The 13,786-nt window shown below is 43.0% G+C and overlaps 1 long non-coding RNA gene across 2 annotated transcripts in view; it reads left to right on the top strand.

Annotated features, from left to right (window-relative positions):
* Positions 1–561: 561 nt before the first annotated feature.
* The window catches only part of LOC310850677, a 44,308-nt gene continuing 31,083 nt past the window's right edge, over positions 562–13,786 (top strand). For both annotated transcript variants that reach the window (XR_014567411.1, XR_014567412.1), the window contains exons 1-2: positions 562–682; positions 11,086–11,156. This is a non-coding gene — a long non-coding RNA (uncharacterized lncRNA). The remainder of the gene's footprint in view (positions 683–11,085; positions 11,157–13,786) is intronic.

Here is a 13,786-nt window from a genome sequence, read left to right as displayed (position 1 = left end):
TGGCTTGGGGGTTGCTTAACTCCATACCCTCCAACATCTCTCCGATGAAAATAGGGACATCTTCAGGTAAAGTGGGACATTCTGGGATCAAATCAGAAACTGGGATGGCTTCTGTAAATCTGGGACTCTCTGGAAAATATATAATTCTTTAAAGAGGTCATGAACCTGGGCATGCAAAGCTAGTAACAGGCCTAGGCCAGAAGGGAAATGTAGACTCTATTTCAATCATATTTACCAAAGATCTCCCTTTGCCTCTACCAGGGGGACTTGGAGTAGGCCCCTTCAAAAAGGTAGGTGCACGCCAATTGTCCTACCTATCCCCCAGGCTCTGTTCTAGCCTGGTCATGCAGGATAATTGTGTATTGGTATTATGGATGCACTGTTTCTGGATAACGAACAGCAAATTATTTCCAACATAATACCGTGTGGATCCACATTCTTTTGCAGTGCAAGGGCTGTAGGTGAAATGGAGATTAGAATGGGGATTGCATTGAGAATCTTGAAAAGCTCCAGATTCTTGGAAGCAACTCAAGCCAAGCTTTTTCAGATTCCTTAATGCTACAATAAAACAGCCCACAATCTCAGATGTCAGTCTCTCAGTTCATCTATGCTGTTCTAGTTTCAGGTTTGGGACACCCATTGAAGGAACTGGAAATTTATTCTGGATGTCGGACAACGAGAGGTATTAAATAGCCAGATGGGAAGGAGGGGAGGCTAGGCGACAATGAGAAGGGACAGTGTATGAGTGGGAATATCAGAGTATTCCAATGAATACACAAATGGGGGAAGAAATTTACAGTGTTGATTTATTCATCCCATGTCCAGAGTGGACATTAATCCAGTGAATATGATTGGTATTTACTGCTGGTGCTTTCAGGCCTCAAAAAATACATAATTGATTACATTTTCTTTCATTTGCTGGTGATAATGGCTTTGTAGTACTCTCCATTGAGAATCCAGGGTTCATGAAGCATTGCTGCCCCCACACCCTCAACCCCTGTCATACAAGTGCCACATAACCCAAATTTCAGGACTAGGAGGTATAATAATAGCTGATATATTAGAGAAACGCTCTTATTTGGGACATTAGTCAAAGATTCGAAGTTTGCAATTTGTTGGTCTATTGGAGCTGTCGAAGACCAAAGACTTCTCTTTGTACATTGTTGCTATCTCTTAAATGCATCACAAGACAAGAGAAAACCCATCCCTGATAATAGAGAATTTGCATATAATTACCATCTGCTAATTTATATGTCTAGAGGCAAATGTAGAATAATTACTATAATTTAAGTAGAAACACAGTCTCACCATAGTAGGGAAGGCTGTGACCAGGTGACCTGTGTCCCTGGTCAGGTGTTGACTGTTGACTAGCAACTACAAGGACCCTGTTCTTCCTTCTTGTGGTTCTTTATATTTAAACTGGTCTTGGAATGGACCACCCTTCAAACAGAGGGCTGTCCTAGTAAAGCTGGACACACAGTAGCCTTACTTTCTTTACAGGTGGGGAACATTTTCAGCCTAAGAGCCACATTTCCTTCTGGCCAACCTTCTGGGGGCCACCTGGGTGGGTGAGGTATGAGGTAAAAGTTAGCAGAGCAAAAAAAGTTTATCTTTGTCCAGCAGACTCATTTATATTCACACTCACATACCCTTCTTTAGTCTCCATTCAAAAAATAAACATAAACAAAAAATAGACATTATCAGAGTTCAAGGACACAGACTAGCCAGGCAGAAAACAGCTGAGGAAGGTGCAAAGCAGGGCTGATGAGGGGTGTGGCTTAGAAGGGCATGTCACCAAGCAGAGTGTTTCAAGGGCCAGGAAGAGAGAACTTGGGGGCCACATTTGACCCCTGTGCTTGAGGTTCCCCAACTATGCTTTGCATATCAACAGTGTTTATATTCCAGCCCATATTTTGTGGTTTTGCATCATTACAGGAGGGGCCTGTTCCTGTCTTCTCACCAGTGGTACTGCTGACAGTAGGGTAAATTTCTGTAGGATAAATTTCTAGTTCTCCACTCAGCAGACTGAGCAGAAGGTTCCCTTAAGCACAGCAGAGCTGACTCACCATATTTTAAAGTAGGTGAAGTAATACACATTACCATCTAAAGAGCTCCCCACCCTAAGACCATGAAGTCCAGAGTCTAAAATTACCTAACGGCACCACTGCTTGTCTCCAGCCACAGAAAGCCCTTCCCAAGCTTTGCTTCTGGTTGAACATTTTGTTTCTTGACCCAAGAACATTCTCAGGAAGCCACAGTTCTGGAAAGTCCTGCCCTTATTTTCCCTTCCTTGTTTAGCCTCCCACCACGTTGGTATATATGCAGAGGACTTTGTTCTATTGCATTCAATTGAAAGGTTATAATTTGGACTAAAGAAAAATGGCAATGTGAGCTAAACAAATTCAAACAATTTCACTAATCAGGGTTGCTTATCTAACTTTTCAAAGGAGTTTTTTCTCCCAATGTTCCATCCCACTATGTGCAATTAGGCTAAAATAGTAGAATGAACTGTTTAGCTTTCCCATATCATATTGTGTAGTCTAAGTTGATGGTAAAACAGTAATCACAAAAAAACTTCAGATTTGGTTACCATTATAGCCAAAGTAAAGGTAATACTAATTGCGTGGATAAGAACATATGAAGGCCCATCTAGTCCAGTGGAAAAACCTCAAGCAGGACATGAATTCAATAGCTGCATTCTCACTTGTGATTCCCAGCAACTGGTATTCAGAAACATATTGTCTCTGAGGGTGCGTTCTTATGGACAGATAGATATGGAGTAGGAAGAAATTGGATAGTTTTTCCCCTCATCTTAATTATTGCCCAATGGCTGTAATAAGATAGTAAGAAGAGCCCTGCTGGATGAGGCCAAAGACCCACTCTGTTCTCACAGTGGTCAACCAGATGCTTATGGAAAGTTCACAAGCAGAACCTGAGTGCAATAGCACTCTCCCCATCTACAGTCCCTAACAACTGGGATTCAGAGGGATACTGCCTCCGTCAGCAAAGGTCAAACATAGCTATCATGACTAGAAACCTCTAATACTCTCCATGAATTTGTCTCTTCTTCTTTTAAAGCTAGCCAAACTGGTGGCCACTTCAACTTCGGGGGGGGGGGGGGATCCACAACTAAGCACTGCATGAAGAAGTACTTTTTAATGAAATGTGTCCTGAATCTTCCAGCATACAACTTCATTGGCTGTTCCTGAGTTCTAGTATTTTGTTTGAGAGACAGAAAAATACCTTCTCAATCCACACCATGAATAATTTTGTACACCTCTATCGTGTCCCCTCCTTACCTTTTCTATATAAAGGAGTTCTTCATAAAGGAGTTGCTCTATCCAGTTAATCATTTTGTTGCCCTTTGCTGGACCTTTTCCAGTTCTACAATATCCTTCTTCAGGTGAGGTGACTAGTAGTGTGGCAGCTGATCTACGAGTCTGTAGGATTTTGAGATGCATTTTTTTTAAAAAAAAGAGGGGGCAGGGGTGGACATAGGAGTCACAGACCAGGTACTCCATCCCTTGACATGAGTGAAGTCTCGTCACATTAGAGAATTTCCATCAAATTTTCCCCTGCATGCATACTGCTTCTTGCTTACAACATGTCCTTTTGAAGGCTAACATTTTCATTAAAAGGATGTTTCAAGGAGGGAAATGTATATTACGTTTCTTACATGGAAACTGTGGAGTTCCTCATAAGCCCAAAGAAAAACAAGGCATAGTCAGGGAGAACCACATCCCATAAAAGAAATGAGACAACCACAATGAAATAAAATGAAGCCCCACAAAGGAGGTGAGTGGTTTGGCTAGAAGACGATGAAAAGGGCACATCTGGTGAACTGATGACTCTCCATGAAAGGAACATAGAATGATGCTTGTATTGCATGGTAAAATTATCTGGCTGGCAAGTGGCCTTTAAGGCAAGACGGCTGGGTTATTGGACAGTTTGTTCCATTATCTGTGGCTGTGTGCTGTGATTAGTTGCCACCTCTTGTGAGGTTGGTCATCCAAAATGTAATGTTTCAGGGGTTCACAATGATAAGTCAATAGGAATATTTCATGAATATCACTGCCAGCTGGGAAGCAGAGTAATATTTGGGGAAAGGAATCTGATTATAAATGGGTCAGAGGACTCTAGGAAATAGCATCATGGGCTGGAAGGTGCCTGCTGGTCATAAGTTGTGAGGAAGAGATACATTCCCTGGATTCAGAGAATTCATAAATCACCCTATAAATTTAGCATCAGTTACTAAATTCTTATCAGTTTTGTTCAGGCATGATCACACTGCCAACTCACATCATCTTTAAGGGGCATTTAAGAAGCAGGGACGCAGGTGGCGCTGTGGGTTAAAGCCTCAGCGCCTAGGACTTGCCGATCGAAAGGTCGGCGGTTCGAATCCCTGCGGCGGGGTGCGCTCCCGCTGCTCGGTCCCAGCGCCTGCCAACCTAGCAGTTCGAAAGCACCTCCGGGTGCAAGTAGATAAATAGGGACCGCTTATCAGCGGGAAGGTAAACAGCGTTTCCGTGTGTGGCTCTGGCTCGCCAGAGCAGCGATGTCACGCTGGCCACGTGACCCGGAAGTGTCTCCGGACAGCGCTGGCCCCTGGCCTCTTAAGTGAGATGGGCGCACAACCCCAGAGTCTGTCAAGACTGGCCCGTATGGGCAGGGGTACCTTTACCTTTACCTTTAAGAAACACAGGAAACTGTCTTATATTGAATCAGAACATTGGTCTATCTAGTTCAGCTTTCTGTACACTGACTAGCAGTGACTGTTCAAAGTCTGACATAGGAAACATGCAGCCTTACCTGGAAATGCTAGGGATTGAACCAAGGATCTTCTGCATTTAAGGCAGATGCTTTCCCACTAGGCCATTCAGTAACCTCTAGGGCCAGATGATCCTAAGTGCTCTTCTACCCTAGCAGAAGGTATTGATCACTGTGACTCCAAAGCTCAACAAGAAGTGACCTGACCATGGCAACGGACAGGTTGTAAAATCATGTGCTTTCAGAAAACTATCATGTCTAGATAGAGAAGACCAATTCTAGAGTGTGCTCTGCTATATGAGTTGAGCCAATAAGGTGTTGGGACAATCCTATGGGCATCATGGCCTCCACAAAGCTGTTGTGGAGTTGCCGTGGATTGAGTGGTCCTGACATGGATATGAAGATCTGCCAGGGCAATAAAATTAAGTTTGGCTGTAATCACAAACAACCCCATCTAGCTGAGCATCCTGTTCTCACCGTGGTCAACCAACCTATAGAAAGCCAGTAAGCGAGATCTGAGTGCAACAATTTTCTCCCCACTTGGTATGCAGAGACATACTGCCTCCAATTCTGAACATGCTTGTGTGTGGTATCTTATCAATGTGCAAACACTGGATAAAGACCCTTGATGTGATCATGGATGGAATCACATCACATGAATTAACCCTAATATGCAGAGTTCCCCAGACTGCCCTCTCCATGATTATTTGTGCATTTAGCATTCAAAGGAATCATTCTAAGAGCACAACTGCACCTCCAAGGAGCATCTCATCTCAAGATACGAACCAGCAAGGTGTGCTTTTAGCAGCTGACGCTGCACACATGTGGAGCGGACAGTGACTGGTATTTTTAAAAACAAATTGTTATGTTGCTTTTGCCCAAGCATCACTGGTATCATTATTGAAACCCACCAGTGTTTAGTGGAAGTGCCACTGCTACACACAAAACCACGCCCAGAGTCTCAGATTTCTTAAATATAGTTGTGCTCAAAGAGTTCCTCTCACCACTTTGTTGGAGTTGGCTTCTTCTCTCCATTCCTAAAGTACTTTTAAAACACACACAAACACACACACACACACCAAAATTACATATCTATCAATGTGGCAAGTTATTTTTAAAGTTTCCAAGGATCTACTTCCTCAAGTAGATCACTTTTTCTTCTTGAGAGATGTTAACATCACACTGAGCTCTGTCTCCAACTCTGAACTCTGGAGCTGCAGGATTGAAAAAGCTCAAAGGACTTCAGTTCCTGCCATCCACAAAGGGGGTGGCAGCAAACTAACCAAACTGCCAGGCTCCCCCAATACTAGCTAGCCAACACATTTTTTTTTTAAAAAAAAGCTTGGATATGGGCAAGTGGTAGGTCACAAGGTTGTGAATGTCTCCATCTGAAACCCTAGAGAGCCATTGCTGGTCAGTGCTGAAAAAGCTTTGTGAGATGAAATAATGATTTCACTCAGTTCAGGGCAGCTAGAATTAATTGATAACTTTATGTTTTCTTGCATGTTTTTAATTGAAACCTATGTTGTTTGGTTGCATATAAACTTTTTTAAAAACAGTGATATGCATTAATGAGATATAGTTTCCTGCAAGCAACCTTCCAGAATTAGACTTATCTTTTTTAAAAAATGTCTCCATGAAAAATTCACCACCCTTTTAGTGCAAATTTCTCATAATGTATGCATGCTTCTACGCAATTTTCATTTAAAAAACATTTTTGTAAAACAGTTTCCCCTAATAACCGTGCTTTTTAAAATGCTATTTTCACCATAGAATCTTAGAATTGGAAGGGACGCAATGGTCATCTAGTCCAATCCCTTGCAATGCAGGAATCTCTGCTAAAGCATCCATGACAGATGGCCATCCAACCGCTGCTTTAAAACTTCCAAGGAAGAAGAGTCCACAACCTCCTGAGGGAGACTGTTCCACTGTGGAGCAGCTCTTATTGTCAGAAAGTTTTCCCGTATGTCTTGTCAGAATCTTCTCTTTTGCAGCTTGAAACCATTGGTTCAAGTCCTACCTTCCATAACAATATGTGCTTTTTTATGCACACTTAACCCAATGTATGTATTTTTGAACAAATTACTGCATTCCTAAATTTGTAACAGTGCACATTTTGAGGAATGGCCACATTTTGGTTAGCATACAGTTTCATGACTTGTGAATTAGGTAGGTTTGCCTTTAGATGTGAATTGAAGTTTCCCTCCATCTCTACTCACAAACACCCTTTGGCCACAACAAAAGTAAGATAAGCGCCTCAGAAACTCTCAGACTTGCCCATGAGAATTTCTTCAAAATGTTGTCTCTACTTTAATAAGGAAATAAAATACATTTGAAAATTATCAAAGGAGAGAGAACAGTGAAGGGGGGGATTATCTGCAGAACAGTAGATTTCATGCTCTGTCTATGGCTGATAATATAATGGGCTTTCCTCCCAAAACTGTCTGCTTAAGACAGCTTCCCCTCATTTTGATATGGTATAAGTTCTCTTTCCCTGAGCTGAAGTGGGAGAACAGCTAAGGAAGTTTGTTATTCTTGGGGGCTGGCTTTTATACATGTCTCTTCTTGATTTTTGTCATGACATTTTCTGAACCAATTGTTGATTGGAACTAGGCCAATTTTTTCCTGACAAAAAATCTTTTAAAAAACTCCCTTCTCTGAAATTAATGCTTTTCATGATAAGATACATACAAACCTAGCTGATAATAGCTATTTCAGTTGTTGCCCAGTGCTTTAAACAAGCTTTAACCATTGATAAATTTTGCATTTATTTGTACATCAAAATGATAATGGAAGAAACTTCGACACAGTCTTTTAATTCCTCATTTAGCCCCCAGTTTATCCCCTCATCAGAACGTTCTTCTTCAGATAGCATTGATCACCAAGCAATCCTGCAATAATTCATTCTGACATAAAAACTCCACTGATTAATATGTTGGGCTCTGAAACGATTCTGCCACTGGCTTTTGAACCACAGTCTACATAAGAGAGCTTCCTCTCTGTTTACAACTTAGCTGTCTGTCGACAAATGCCAGCTCCCTTGGCCTGAAGTGAGATGAGTGTCGCACCGCATAGTTGCCTTTGACTGGACTTAACTGTCCAGGGGTCCTTTACCTTTTTAAGGCTTAGAAGTCATCTGTAATGAAGAAGTAAGGGAGAAGGGAAACTGAGAACTGAGAATGCATGATTATTTTGGGGAAAACAAATTCCCCTTGGGTCCCCTGAGAGTTATCTTGTCCAACCCCCTGCAATGCAGGAGTTGCAGATTTAGGCAAGAGAGGCAGATTTAGGCAAGTGTGACTGGTTGTAATGGGCATGGAGCCTTGGGCGATCTGCAAGTACAGGGCCGTCTTTACCCGGGGGTGCAAGGGGTGCGGGGCACCCGGGCGCCAAATTCTGGGAGGCGCCAGGCGCCCACTGCTGAAGCCGCCTAAGCGTATTGTATTGAGCTGCTATGCGGCAGCGGGGTCAGCAGCACCTTTGACATGACTGATCTTGCACTGCCTGCCTGCTAATGCTGCTGCAGGGAGAGCTCTCCGGAAAGTCTCACTCACCAAAGCTCTTGCAAAGGCCCTCTAGAAATAAGGTTGCTCCCACAATGAAAGGCTGCCCGAGATGGCTTTCCCACACATGCGCACAATGCCCACCCATCTCATCTTTCAGACACCTCCCTATGACTGTAAGCACATGCATGGAGTCTTTACACCGATTCCCAATGTGTTCTTTGTCTTCTTTAGAAAAGCTGGTTTTAAACAAAACACACCCACAAATTCCTTTTGGAGCCGCACAGGTGTGAGCACTATTTATCAAAATATAATAGTGACATAAGGCATAATAAAAGTTAATTTGGGGGCTAAACTACATTTGGGGGCACTGGGCGGATCTGGGCGGCGCATATGCTAATGACGGCTCTGTGCAAGTATGATGTAGAATGAGAGGCAAGAGATGGGGGGCACCAAATTTTGGCATCACACAGGGCACCATGGAAATATGAGATCCCAAGGTCTGCCATTGACTAAAGCATCCACGGCAGACCTCTGCTTAAAAACCTCCAAGGAAGGACAGCCCACAATCTCCTGAAGGAGTCCATTCCAAGAGCTGTTGAACAGCTCTTACTGCCAGACAGATCTTCCTGATGTTTAGTCGGAATCTCCTGTCACAGGCTTGTGACAGCCCTTTAGACATTGGAAGTCGGCTATCTCAGTCTCCTCTTTTCCAACTCCCTCAACCATAAGGCTTGGTTTCCAGACTCTTGATAATTTGGTTGCCTTCCTCTGTACATGTTCCAGCTTGTCAATATCCTTCTTAAATTGTGGCACACAGTATTCCAGGTGTAGTCCAACCAAGGCAGAATAGAGTGGTATTCTTACTTCCCTTAATCTGGACACTATATTCTGTTGATGTAGCCTATAATAGCATTTGGTTTTTTTGCTGCTACATCTCATTGTTGACTCATGTTAAGCTTGTGATCTGCTAAGACCCCTATATCATTTTCACATGTACTACTAGTAACCTAGGTGTCCCACATCTTATACTGTATTTGTGCAGCTTGTTATTCTTGCCAATGTGTGGAACCTTACATTTGTTCCTATTGAAGTTCATTTTGTTAGTTTGGGCCCAGTTCTCCAATATGTGAAGGTCATATTGAATCACGATTCTGTCTTCTACAACATTAGCTACCCCCACCCCACCCCGGTTTGGTATGTTCTTCAAATTTAATGAGAATCCCCCCAGTTCCTTCAGCCAGGAAATTCATAAAGACGTTTAAGAACAACAGGCCTTGGCCCAAACCCTGCAGCACCCCATCTGTTACTTTTTTCCAGGATGACAAGGAACTATTAGTGAGCATTCTTGGGGTTCGGTCAGTCAACCAGCTACAAATCCACCTAACTGTTACCTCATCCAGCCCACATTTTACCAGCTTCTTCACAAGAATATCATGGGAGACTTTGTCAACAGAATAACTTAATTTTTCTTGATCTTCCAGGAGACTTTCAATCCAAGAACAGTGGTTTTCATAAGCACTGGACCACATTTTTGTGACATTGAAATTGAAAGTTCTCTCCCCAGCCTCTGGCTTAAGGGCAGGAAACAAATTTGCCCACTGGCAATTTCTGCTCCCATTTCTATTTTTGTTTGAATTCTCTGACATCCCTAATTATGATTTTCTGGGTGTTTTAATTGTTATTTTCTAGTGATTTCTAAATTTAAAGCAGTAAATCCTAAATTTAAAGCAGTCTAAATTTAAAGCAGTTTTTGAAATAAATTAAATGCGTAATTGCATGGTGTCATGGTGTCTGTGACCTGAGGGGTGTTTGCCCTCTAGACAGCAGCTGTGTTCAGGTTTGACATCCCATAGCTGCCAACATGTAAAGAAGCTAAGAACCTTTAGCCCCAAAATAATCTAGGGAAAACCAACACTTCCTGATAGAATCTGTAGCCCCACAAATCCTGGACCAAGGGAAACCTAGGTTGTTTCTGGATGTCCTTGGAATTCAAAAACACGAACCAAACAGTGCACTCATGGTCTTTTGAGCACTAACCCCACAAGTTAGTCAGTAGCATATGACCAAGTAGCCAGGTACCAGATTCAGAGCCAATGCTTACTCCAAGAAGCCACACAAAGGATAAATACAATACTTTTTTAAATAGGTTATGAATGACAGAATAAGAACCATTTGCAAATAAGGTATATTTAAGAAAGGTTAACGGTGTAAAGACACTTTTCGGGGTTTGAAAACAAACCGTAATAGCTTGTCTCACCCTAATACCAAACATTAGAGTCACAGATCCCACTGCATCCAGGCACATGTGGTTGTTGCATCACACAGTCATTCATTCTATTGGGGGGTCATTAGATCAAAAACCATTTTTATTCAAAAAGGCCTGGATACAGAAGGATAGGCTTTCCTTCGGCCAATAAGGGCTTTGGGGCAGAAAAATAGTCATAAACGATAAATAAAACATCATAAACCAAACTAAAGCACATTTCCACATAAATAATAGAAAGATTTAAACAAAAGATACAAACAAACTCCTAAGCAACTCCCCCAACCCAAGAGTCTGTTCAGAATCCTCAGCTTTTGTAGCTGGAGTCAGTCAGGGCTCCACCCTCCCAGGCCAGGTGGCAAAAAGCTTGCAAGAACTCACAGACAAGATGGTCCACAGTGAAGGTTTTTTGAAGACAATTTCTAGGAGCAAATTCCTAGGAGGAGCTAACTAATTTTAAACTCTGCTTACATTTACAGCTGAAAACATGCCACTTGCATTCCCCAATGCTTTCAATCTTACAGTTGTTATTTATTTGTATTGCTACAGGTATGCACTGATGGTGCTCCCATTCCATGGTTTTGCTGTCCTCTAGTGCATGATTGAAGAACAAAATAAATGTAAGTTTTTGAGTGCTTATTCTACACCAAACAGAAAAACGTAAGTGTTCCTACTCCGCCACCAAGTGGCCATGTTGCATAAAAATAGCAAGCATCTTTAAGGAGTAATATGTGTTGGAATATAAACTGCACTGATGATTTAGCAATGCCGAAAAAAACATGATGCTTCTTTTATTTATTTATTTAAAGCATTTCTTTCCTTGTTGGTTAAGCAAGCTCTTAACCCCAAAAAGGTTCCTGCAGTGGTTTTGTTGTTGTTGTTGTTGTTTAGTTGTTTAGCCGTGTCCGACTCTTCGTGACCCCATGGACCAGAGCACGCCACGCACTCCTGTCTTCCACAGCCTCCTGCAGTTTGGTCAAACTCATGTTATTAGCTTCAAGAACCATTCACAGATCAATAAAAACAAGGCAGTTCCTGTATTGAGACTTACAACCCAATCTATATGAGCCTAAAGGAAAATGGATTGGGAGGGAGAAGGAAAAGAGCAAAACCAGACACTAGCTTTTAATTACAAGTTCTCCTAATATAAATTTAACAGGATTTATATGATGTTTAGTCGCTTAAAAGTGGATTATATAAATCATACCAATAACATCAAATGTTAAAAAGAAGTTGACCTAAACTTCATCCAAATATAAATAAACCCAGCAGTTTTAACACAAATGTGCATAATAAAGTAAAATCACATGTTAAAATGGCTTGCCAGGGTAGGCTTACCTATCCCAAAAAAGTTTTAAGCAGGCACCAAAAGCAGGGCAGTGAACATACATGCCTAATCAATGGACAAGGAATTCCAAACAGTATGTGTTGCCACAATGGAGGATTGATTCCATGCAAGTGAAGAACGAACATTATGTGGAACTTGTAAAAGTGCCAGTTCCAGAGACTGGAGTGATCAAGTGGGCACATATGGGGGAAGATGATCCATAGACTATATACCAACAGTAAGATCTTGATTTTGGCCCTGGGTACCAAATAAGCAGCCAGCACAAATCTCTGAGAGGAAGTTTAATATGCTAACAGGGTATCACTCCTGTCAGCCTCACTCACTGAGCAGCCCTTTTTAGGATCCACTCTGCTCACCCTGAAAAGGGAGAGGGGCTAGAAAAGGTGCCCTAAACATAGTCTGCCTCCCTTTTTCCTTGACTGGATTACCACACCCAGTGGGGTCACCACCTAGTGATCGTAAAAGACAATTGAACTTTGGAACATGGACTTTGTTGGATAATACAGACAACAAGCATCCTGAACGCAGAACTGCCATCATTGCAAGAGAGCTGCAACATTTTAACATCAATATTGCAGTGCTTCAAGAGACTTGAAGAGCAGGTGAGGGACAACTGAAGGAAGAAAAAGGAGGCTACACATTCTTTTGGAAAGGTCTATCTGAACAAGAACTATCAAAAATGATCTTGTGAAGCTCCTGTCAGAAGTCCCTACCAGCATTAATGAGCGACTCTCAACCTTTTGAATAAAACTCACCAAAACCCAACAGGCTACTATTATAAGTGCTTATGCACCAACACTGGATGCCAATGAAGACATTAAAGAAAAAAATTACTCTCAGCTGGATACCATCCTATCAGAGACGCCTAAGGAAGATAAAATTATCATCCTGGGTGATTTTATTGCAAGAGTTGGGTGAGATTTCGATCTGTGGCCTGGGACTATTGGGAAAGAAGGAATTGGCAACAGCAACCAGAATGGAATCTTACTTTTGACAATATGTGCAGCGCACAACCTTGTTATTACCAACACACTCTTTTGACAGAAAAATAAATTTAAAACTTCATGGAGGCATCCTCGGTCAAACCACTGGCATCTCTTAGACTATGTGATTGTCCATGCTAAAGATCGCCATGATGTGCTCCTTACCAGAGCTATTATGAGTGCCGACGGCTGCTGGACAGATCACCAACCAATACACTCCACGTGTGCTGGTCCCGGGGGGAGGTTACCGTGGGGCGAGTTTCCAGGACCTGAGTCGAGGGTTGGCAGACAGTCCTCCACGGGCAAAGCAGGGTCCAAAGTGAGGAGCCGGGCAAGGACAGGAACTCTGGAGGAACAGGACTGGGTGCTGGCCGAAACAGCTCTTCAAGGACGTTGCTCCCGCAACCTGGGACCGGGCTGACTGGCCTTTATCTTCTCTGAGGCCAGGGGGTGGTCCCGGCCCCCAGGAGACCCGCCTCTCCTGGCCTTAAGGCGAGCACTCCTCCTGGGAGAAACCAGTTCCCTCTGCCGCTCTGCCCTGAGCCTCTGCAGCTCAGGAGAGGCTGGAGGGTTACTGGACCCAGGGGGAGACTCACCTTCCCCTGACAGGGCTGGGAGAGGTGCACCTGCAGGCACTGTGTCCTCAACCACCTCCGGAGCCAGAGTGGATTCACCTGGTGCCTGCTCCTGAGGATCTGGCACAGGTGCAGGCACTTCAGAAACAAGGCCCTGCTCCAGGTCAGCCGGCCCTGGAGGCGGGGACTCCTGTGCAGGCTGGGATTCCTCTGGTTCAGCCTCTGAATCGGATTCCCAGGCCATCACACCACGATGGCTTTCAAGATTATACCTCAACGCAGGCTTCAAGGAAGGAAACCAAGGAGCAAAATGAACACTCAAGCCCTTCAAGATCCCTTTAAGT

The sequence above is a fragment of the Podarcis gaigeae genome (assembly GCF_964106915.1).
Source record: "Podarcis gaigeae genome assembly, chromosome: 8".
In the NCBI taxonomy this organism is placed as follows: Eukaryota; Metazoa; Chordata; class Lepidosauria; order Squamata; family Lacertidae; genus Podarcis; species Podarcis gaigeae.
The sequence above is the reverse complement of the archived record's forward strand: the minus strand, read 5'-3'. Positions and strand labels throughout refer to the sequence as shown.